This window comes from Sapajus apella, unplaced genomic scaffold (genome assembly GCF_009761245.1).
Source record: "Sapajus apella isolate SASKATOON/1434 unplaced genomic scaffold, GSC_monkey_1.0 scaffold7, whole genome shotgun sequence".
Taxonomy (NCBI): domain Eukaryota; kingdom Metazoa; phylum Chordata; class Mammalia; order Primates; family Cebidae; genus Sapajus; species Sapajus apella.
This window is the reverse complement of record NW_022436947.1, coordinates 2,668,140-2,678,067: the sequence shown is the minus strand read 5'-3', so window position 1 is coordinate 2,678,067 and position 9,928 is coordinate 2,668,140. Positions and strand designations below refer to the sequence as shown.

General features: G+C 42.6%; 1 pseudogene across 1 annotated transcript; it reads left to right on the top strand.

Moving 5' to 3' along the window:
• Positions 1–818: 818 nt before the first annotated feature.
• LOC116549999 lies at positions 819–1,332 on the top strand (annotated as a pseudogene). The gene has a single exon (XR_004268194.1). The product of XR_004268194.1 is annotated as a guanine nucleotide-binding protein G(I)/G(S)/G(O) subunit gamma-5 pseudogene (transcript).
• Positions 1,333–9,928: the final 8,596 nt, after the last annotated feature.

Here is a 9,928-nt window from a genome sequence, read left to right as displayed (position 1 = left end):
GTAACAATCCAATTTGAAATTGGGCAAAAGATCTGAATAGACATTTCTTAAAAGAAAACATACAAATGACAAATGGGTATAAGAAAAGGTGCTCAGGCTGGGTGCGGTGGCTCACACCTGTAGTCCCAGAACTTTGGGAGGCTGAGGTGGGTGGATGACAAGGTCAAGAGATCGAGACCATCCTGGCCAACATGGTGAAAAATGGAGGTTGCCGTGAGCCAAGATTGCGCCATTGCACTCCAGCCTGGGCAACAAAAGCCAAACTGCGTCTCAAAAAAACAATAAAAAGAAAAGAAGGGCAAGGCGCGGTGGCTCACGCCTGTAATCCAAGCACTTTGGAGGCCAAGGCGGGCGGATCACCTGAGGTTGGGAGTTCAAGACCAGCCTGACCAAGACCAACATGGTGAAACCCCGTCTTTAAAAAAAAAAAAGAAAGAAAGAAAACAAGCCGGGCGCGGTGGCTCACGCCTGTAATCCCAGCACTTTGGGAGGCCGAGGCGGGTGGCTCACGAGGTCAAGAGATCGAGACCATCCTGGTCAACGTGGTGAAACCCCGTCTCTACTAAAAATACAAAAAAATTATCTGGGCATGGTGGCGCGTGCCTGTAATCCCAGCTACTCAGGAGGCTGAGGCAGGAGAATTGCCTGAACCCAGGAGGCGGAGGTTGCGGTGAGCCGAGATCGCGCCATTGCACTCCAGCCTGGGTAACAAGAGCGAAACTCCGTCTCAAAAAAAAAAAAAAAGAAAGAAAGAAAAGGTGCTCAACATCTTTGATCAATTGATCATTAGAGAAACGCAAATTAAAATTACAGTGAGAGGTCTGGCCCTGTCGACCCACGGCCCACGATCTACCGACCCACGAATTGGCCCGGCCCTCCAGTACACCATGTCTGGCTCCTCCAGCGTCGCCGCTATGAAGAAAGTGGTTCAACAGCTCCAGCTGGAGGCCAGGCTCAATCGCATAAAAGTTTCCCAGGCAGCTGCAGACTTGAAACAATTCTGTTTGCAGAATGCTCAACATGATCCTCTGCCGACTGGAGTATCTTCAAGTACAAATCCCTTCAGACCCCAGAAAGTCTGTTCCTTTTTGTAGTAAAATGAATCCTTAAAAGGTTTCCCAAACCACTTCTTATGATCCAGTGAATATTCAAGAGAGCTCCATTTGAAGCCTGTACAAAAGCTTATCCCTGTAACACTTGTACCATACGTAATATACAAACTTCTACTTCTGTCAGTCCTTAACATCTACCTCTCTGAATTTTCATGAATTTCTATTTCACAAGGGTAATTGTTTTATATACACTGGTAGCAGCATACAATAAAACTTCGTATGAAAGGAAAAAAAAAATTACAGTGAGATATCATCAGACCCCAGTTAAAGTGGCTTTTATGCAAAAGACAGGCAATAACAAATGCTGGTGAGGATGTGGAGAAAAGGGACCCTCATATACTGTTGGTGGGAAGTAAATTATCACAACCACTATGGAAAATAGTTTGGAAGCTCCTCAAAAAACTAAAAACAGGATGACCATATGATCCAGCAATCTCACTGCTAGGTATGTGCCCAAAAGAAAGGAAATCAGTTTATCAAAGAGACATCTGCACACTCCGGTTTATTGCAGAACTATTTACAATAGCTGAAACTTGAAGGTAGCCTAAGTGTCCATCAACAGACAAATGGATAAAGAAAATGTGGTACATATGCACAACAGAGGACAATTTAGCCATAAAAAGAATGAGATCCTGTCATTTGCAACAGCACGGATGGAACTGGAGGTCATTATGTTAAGTGAAATAAGCCAGGCACAGGAAGACAAACTTCACATGTTCTCATTTATTTGTAGGAGCTAGAAGTTAAAACACTTGAACTCATGGAGATAAGAGAGTAGAATGATGGGTTACTAGAGGCTGGAAAGGATCTGGGTGGGGCGCGCGGCGGGGATGGTTAATAGGTACAAAACAACAGTTAGAAAGAATGACTGGTGTTTAATAGTACAACAGATGCTAAAAATAAAAATAGGCACAGCGTTGCAGGGCTGTCGTTCCAGCTACTCAGGAGACTGAGACAGGAGGATCCCTTGGGCCCTAGAGTTCAAGGCGGCAGTGAGCTGTGATTGCGCCACTGCACTCCAGCCTGGACAACAGAGCAAGACTCTGTCTCAAAAAATAAATAAGTAATAATAATTTAATTGTACATTTTAAAATAACAAAAAGAATATAATTGTTTGTAACACGAAGGATAAATGGCCAATGGATACCCCCATTTACTCTGATGTGGTGATTACACATTGCATCCCAGTGTATGAGATATCAAAATATCTCATGTGCCCCATAAATATATATACCTACTATATACCCAAGAAAATTTAAAAAATATTTTTAAAACCCCTGTACTTATACTCCCTAAATATATAAGAAAAAATTTTAAACTGCAAAGCTATTTTTTAAACCCCAGGTTTATTTTTTCCAGTCTCAGTAGTGCTCACTCTCCATGGTCACAACTATGATTCAGAGACTAGAATTAGACGTGGGCATCATTCCAGAGTGTCAATGGAGCTGAAAAAGAAAATTATAGGAACACCAGAGACAAAGAGAACTCAATCATGGAGGGAGGCGGGCACAAGTTGCAAACAATCAAAAATCACATCGGGCTTTTTTTTTTATTGAGATGGAGTTGCGCTCTTGTGGCCCAGGCTGGAGTGCAATGGCGTGATCTCGCCTCACTGCAACCTCCACCTCCCAGGTTCAAGCGATTCTCCTGCCTCAGCCTCTTGAGTAGCTGGGACCACATGGATGTGCCACCACGCTCAGCTAACTTTTTTGTGTTTTTAACAGAGATGGGGTTTTACCACATTGGCCAGGATGGTCACAATCTCCTGACCTTGTGATCCACCTGCCTCAGCCTCCCAAAGTGCTGGGACTACAGGCGCAAGCCATCTTGCCCGGCCAACATTGGACCTCTTAGTAGCAACTCTAGATACTAAAATAATGATGCAATTCCTTAAGAATTCTGAGGAAAATATATTTCCAACTAGAAACTGTCATTCAAATATGTAGTAGAACAAATATCTTTTCAGACATGTATGTAATATAAAATTATTTTCCGAATAATGTACTCCATCAAAAATTTGAGAACAAAATCAGGGAAAAACACATGGCATATAAGAAACAGGGGCTCCATTGCCGGGCGCGGTGGCTCAAGCCTGTAATCCCAGCACTTTGGGAGGCCGAGGCGGGTGGATCATGAGGTCAAGAGATCGAGACCATCGTGGTCAACATGGTGAAACCCCGTCTCTACTAAAAATACAAAAAAATCAGCTGGGCATGGTGGCACATGCCTGTAATCCCAGCTACTCAGGAGGCTGAGGCAGGAGAATTGCCTGAACCCAGGACGCCGAGGTTGCGGTGAGCCGAGATCGCGCCATTGCACTCCAGCCTGGGTAACAAGAGCGAAACTCTGTCTCAAAAAAAAAAAAAAAAAAAAAAAGAAAAGAAACCAGACAACTAAGGTTGGGTGCGGTGGCTCACGCCTGTAATCCCAGCACTTTGGGAGGCCAAGGTGGGTGGATCACGAGGTCAGGAGTTCAAGACCAGCCTGATCAAGATGGTAAAACCCCATCTCTATTAAAAATACAAAAATTAGCTAGGCGCAGTGGAAGGCACCTGTAATCCCAGCTACTCTGGAGGCTGAGGCAGGAGAATCGCTTGAACCCAGGTGGCAGAGGTTGCAGTGAGCCGAGATTGTGCCACTGCACTCCAGCCTGGGCAACAGAGGGAGAGTTCATCTCAAAAAAAAAAAAAAAAAAAAAAAAGATTACTGGAATATTCACTTATAAGAAAGCTATCACCACATATTTTACTCTGACAGTGTATTAGTCTGTTCTCAACTGCTATAAAGAAATACCTGAGCCGGGCGTGGTGGCTCAAGCCTGTAATCCCAGCACTTTGGGAGGCCGAGGCGGGCAGATCACGAGGTCAAGAGATCGAGACCATCCTGGTCAACATGGTGAAACCCCGTCTCTACTAAAAATACAAAAAATTAGCTGGGCATGGTGGTGCGTGCCTGTAATCCCAGCTACTCAGGAGGCTGAGGCAGGAGAATTGCCTGAACCCAGGAGGCGGAGGTTGCGGTGAGCCGAGATCGCGCCATTGCACTCCAGCCTGGGTAACAAGAGCGAAACTCCGTCTCAAAAAAAAAAAAAAAAAAAAAAAAAGAAATACCTGAGACTCGGTAATTTATAAAGAAAAGAGGTTTAATTGGCTCACGGTTCTGCAGGCTATAGACGAAGTGTGGCAGCATCTGCTGGACTCCTGGGGGTCCTCAGGAAACTTACAATTGTGGTGGAAGGCGAAAGAGGAAGGGGAAGCAGGCTCATCTTATCTGGCCAGAGCAGGAGGAAGAGAAGGAGGGGAGGGGACACACACTTTTGACCAACCAGATCTTGTGACAACTCACTCACCACACACTCACCACACAGTACTAAGGGGGGGATGATGCTAAGCCATTCATGGGAACTCTGCCTCCATGATCCCGTCACCTCCTTTCATGCCCTACCTCTAGCATTAGGGATTATATTTCAACATGAGATTTGGTTGGGGACACAGATCCAAACCATATCGGACAGAAAGGTAGAAAGTAGTGTTAGTACATTGGTATTAGGTTGGTGCAAAAGAAATTGCAGCTTTTGCCATTACTTTCAATGACAAAAACCGCAATTACTTTTGCACTGACTTGATATCTTTAAGCTATCATTTAAAGGTGATAAATAGTAGGTCTGAGTGAATTTTGCAATACCAAGTTAAACACAAAATATAGAAAAAAGCCCACTAATTTCATCATTGAGTTATTATATACTATTGAATATTATTATTATAAGTATGAAATGATAGACACGTTTCTAAAAACTGAAGGGTCAAGGCATAGAGCAAGACCCTGCCTCAAAAAATAATAATTTGTGTATTTTAAAATAACAACAAGAACATAATTGGATTGTTTGTGACATGAAAGATAAATGCTAGAACAAAAACATAAACCTTCCAAATTATTGCAAGTAGCATACACAAAACAGAGCAAATGGAAAAGCTCATGGTGGGTTTTTTTAAGGTTTAAAGGAGAGAGAATGACATAAAATAATGTGTTAGATCTATGCTCAAACATACCTCTGGGGTCAAAAATGCAAATAGGCTCAACTCACCTATTAAAAGAAAAAGATTGGCAGATTGGACCACAAAGCAAAATCTAACCCTGTGCTGCTACTTCTGCTCAGAACAAAGTGATGCATAAATGTTGATAATAAAAAGATGGGCACTAGTACAATTAGGCAAATGCAAATAAAAAGAGAGCAGGTGTCACAATCAAACAAGGTTGACTCCGGGTCAAAATCATTAAGCAAGTCAAAGAAACACACTTTGAATGATAAAGGATCCATTTCCCAATGAAGATATAACAGTTATGAATATGCAGCAAAGAAAATGGCATCAATACTCAAAAATGAAAATGATGAGAGTCACAAAGGCAGTAGTAACAGAAGATTACAGGTCATGACAGTTGACATGAAGAAAGGAATAAAACTTATAGGCAATCTAAATATCACAAATAATAAATAGATTGTAAATATAGATTTGTTTATGCCTTAAAAACAAAGAATAGAATCCATACCATGTTCAATATAACTGGGTGTTATAACTGGGTGTTTAGAATAACGCTAAACACACAGGTGCTCACTATGCCCCAGCCATCCTTCTAAGCAATTCATGAATGTCAAGTCGCTTAATTCCAACAACTTTCATAAGTACGTATATTATGATTCCCATTTTGCACATGGAGAGACTAAGGCATAGAATGCTTACATCACTTGTGCCAAGATCGCAGAGGTCACGCCAGTGAGCAGCAGAGCTGGCGTTTAACCCAGGCAGCTTAGCTTCCAATCTGTGCTCTTAACCACTAGGCCAGAGACTTTTGTCAATAAAGTCTCAAAAGTAGAACCACTGCAGATAGTTTCTAATCACAATGCCCTAAAAGCAGAAGTTAATAGTAAAAACAAGAAAGCCTAAGAACTCTGCCACCTAAAATTTAAAAAGAAAAAAAACAAATGAACTAACCAACCGCTCAACCAAAGAAACAAACAGGTAACAAACAAAATCTACCTATTAAGTTTCGGGTAAAAGACAATCCAAATTGGACTACGGTTAAAGCTCAGAAGACAAGGCCTTTTCGTTTTTATATTAATAAAAATGAGTGACTTAAGGTCTTATCAAGAAGTTATAAAAACGTAATTGAAATAAAAATAAGTCTAGGCGCAGTGGCTCACACCTGTAATCCCAGCAGTATGGGAGGCCAAAGTGGGAGGATCAACTTGAGGCCAGAGGTTCGAGACCAGCCTGGCCAGCATGGTGAAACCTCATCTCTACTAACAATACAAAAATTAGCCGGGCATGGTGGTACACACCTGTAGTCCCAGCTACTCAGGAAGTTGAGTCTGGAGAATTGCTTGAACCCGGCAGGCAGAAGTTGCAGTGAGTCAAGATTATGCCATTGCACTCCACCCTGGGCTACAGAGCGAGACTCTGTCTCAAATAATAATAATAAATAAATAAGTAAAATAAGGACTCCACAAAGAAAAATAAAATGAAATTAATGAATTTGTACATAGAACAATGATACTACCAATAAATAAGTGAAGGATCTGGTTCTGTGAAAAAAAGGTGAACTAATAAAACAGAAGAGCCTTTATCTAAGGAATCAAAAGAAACAAAACATACACAATATTATAGTTCTTAGATAAATTCACAGCAGTGGAAAATCCTGGTTAAAAAGTATGAACATTTGTAATTTTGACAGATATTGCTGATTTGCCATATATAGAAGATTTTTCCGTTTCCGTCTCTACCAGCAATGAATGGAACTGATTGTTTCCTCACATGCTCAGCAACGCAGTATTAGCCATTTTAAAAATGTGTCAACCTGAAAGATGAGAAGTAGTGCCTCTGTATAGTGTTACAGATAAATGTCTATATCTTTTTGTTTTGTTTTGTGGTTATAGTGTTTGCCAGTATTGGAATCTGTTTTGCTTGAGTCATAATAAGAAGTTGGAAGTTTTTCTCCTATTATGTAGGCTGTAATATAATATCAAACCTATTATGTATTACTTTAAAATAATATTAAATCTATTTTTCTATAAATGCTTGGTTGGATTCCCCTGTGAAACTGCCTGGCCCCATTTTTGTTTTGTTTTGTTTTTGAGACAGGTTCTCACTCTGTCGCCCCAGGCTGGAGTGCTAAGGCATGATCATGGCTCACTGCAGCCTTGAACTCCTGGCTCAAGCGGTGCTCCCACCTCAGCCTCCCAGGTAGTTAGGACTACAGGCATGCACCAACACACCTGGCCAGTTTTAAAAAGTTTTTGTAGAGACAGGGTCTCACTATGTTGCCCAGATTGGCTTTGAACTCCTGACCTCAAGCAATCTTCCTGCCTTGGCCTCCCAAAGTACTGGGAAAATAGGGCAACATTCTTTAATTCTTCTGTAGTAAATTGTCTGGATTTTTGTCCTTTCTGAAACTGTTTTGTTATCCATTTTTATGAATAAGCCATCACTGTAATTCACATTTTTACAAGAAAGCATCCTACATGATTTTCTTTTTTTTCTTTTTGAGACAGTTTTGCTCTGCCCCCCAGGCTGCAGTGAAGTGGAATCTTGGCTCACTGCAACCTCCACCTCCAGGGTTCAAGCGATTCTCCTGCCTTCGTCACCTGAGGAGCTGGGATTATAGGCTACCACCACCATGCCCAGCTAATTTTTTTTTTGTTGTATTTTTTGTAAAGATGGGATTTCACCATGTTGGCCATGGCTGGTCTCAAACTCCTAACCTCTGCTGATCTGCTCGCCTCAGCCTCTCAAAATGCTGGGATTACAGGCATGAGCCACTGTGCCCGGCCTATCCTGCATAGTTTTGTTCTGCTATCTGTCTCATGTTGTAAACATCAGGCGGATTGCCTGACAGCCTCTCACCCTTTCTTGGAGTAACATCCTGCCCCCTAAGCCCCTTCCAACTAATCAGAAGCTCCCTGTAGCCATACCTTTCCTCACAGTTGTTTGACCTGGGGGGGAGCACCTGTCCCAAAATAGATCAATCACAGATCCTTCCCTAGAATTTTGGAATATGGTGTAAGAGTTTCCAGTCTTGGCTGGGCGTGGTGGCTCACGCCTGTAATCCAAGCACTTTGGAGGCCAAGTCGGGCAGATCACCTGAGGTCAGGAGTTCAAGATGAGCCTGACCAACATGGTGAAACCCCATCTTTATTTTTTAAATTATAAAAAAAATATAAAGTAAGAGTTTCCAGTCTTAGTCTGGACTGGTCTCTTCAACAAAGAAGGTATTTGAACAAATTGCTAATTACAACAAGGCCATATTTTAAACCATGTAACTTGGGGAGCAGAGAAAACTGATCCACAGAGAGGGGAACAGAATGAAGTAGATCTTAGATGCAGAAATGAGACAGAGATAAAATTGCCTGGAATCCATGTGAGTTTTTTGTTGTTGTTGTTTGTTTTTGAGACAGAGTGTCACTCTGTTGCCCAGCCTGGAGTGCAGTGGTGTGATCTCCGCTCACTGCAACCTCCACCTCCCAGGTTCAAGCGATTCTCCTGTCTCAGCCTCCCCATTAGCTGGGATTACAGGTGCCTGGCACCACGCCCCACTAATTTTTTGTATTTTTAGTAGAGTCAGGGTTTCACCATGTTGGCCAGGATGGTCTTGATCTCCTGGCCTCATGATCTTCCCGCCTCAGACTCCTGAAGTGCTGGGATTACAGACTTGAGCCACCGCACCTGGCCCCATGTGACTTTTTTAGTTCCTAATTCTGGTTCCATCTTTTTGGGACCTGACTGCAATCCTCCCCTTGGGTTCTGGAAGATATCATTACCTCTGCTGTGCAAACTCTTCTGTTTAAACTAGTTTCAGTTGATTTATAATGCTTGCAACCAAAAATTCTAACATATTCTTCAGTTCTAATTCCCACTGTTCCTCTTCTGGCTGTGTTCCATTGTGGCAGCCCACTCCAGGCTGTTAGAGTTCATCTCTGACACTATAGTCATGCCTGCCTTTCTTTCTTACTTTTTCTTTTTCTTCTTTCTTCCCTCTTCCCTCCCTTTCCTCCTTTCCCTCCCTTCTCTCCATTCCTCCCCTCCCTTCCCTCTCTTCCCTCCCTTTGCTTCCTTCCTCCCTTCCCCCCTTCCCCTTTTCTTCCCCTCCTCTCTCTGTCTCTTGTCTTTCCCACCCTATCTTCCCAGGCTGAGTTCATCTCTGACACTATAGTCATGCCTGCCCCTTCCTTCCTCCCTCCCTCCCTGCTTGCTTTCTTTTCTTTCTTTTTTCTTTTTCTTTCTCTCCTTCCTTCCTTCTTTCCTTCTTTCCTTCTTTCCTTCTTTCCATCTTTTTCTTTCTTTCTTTCTTTCTTTCTTTCTTTCTTTCCTTCTTTCTTCTTTCTTTCTTTTCATTCTTTCCTTCTTCTTTCTTTCTTTTTCTTTCTTTCTTTCCTTCTCTCTCTCTCTCTTTCTCTTTCTCTCTCTCTTTCTTTCTTTCTGTTTCACAGAGTTTTGCTCTGTCACCCAGGCTGCAGTGCAGTGGCATGATCTCAACTCACTGCAACCTCTGCCTCCTGGGTTCAAGCAATTCTTCTGCCTCAGCCTTCCGACTAGGTGAGACCACAGACACACACCACCACACCTGGCTAATTTTTATATTTTTAGTAGAGGCAGGGTTTTACCATGTTGGCCGGGGTGGTCTCGAACTCCTGACCTCAGGTGATCCACCCCACTCGTCCTCCCAAAGTGTTGGGATGACAGGCGTGAGCCACTGTGCCTGGCCATGCCTGCCTTTTTCTATTTTTTCATATTCTCATCAAATCCTGGTTTCCTCCATCAAGC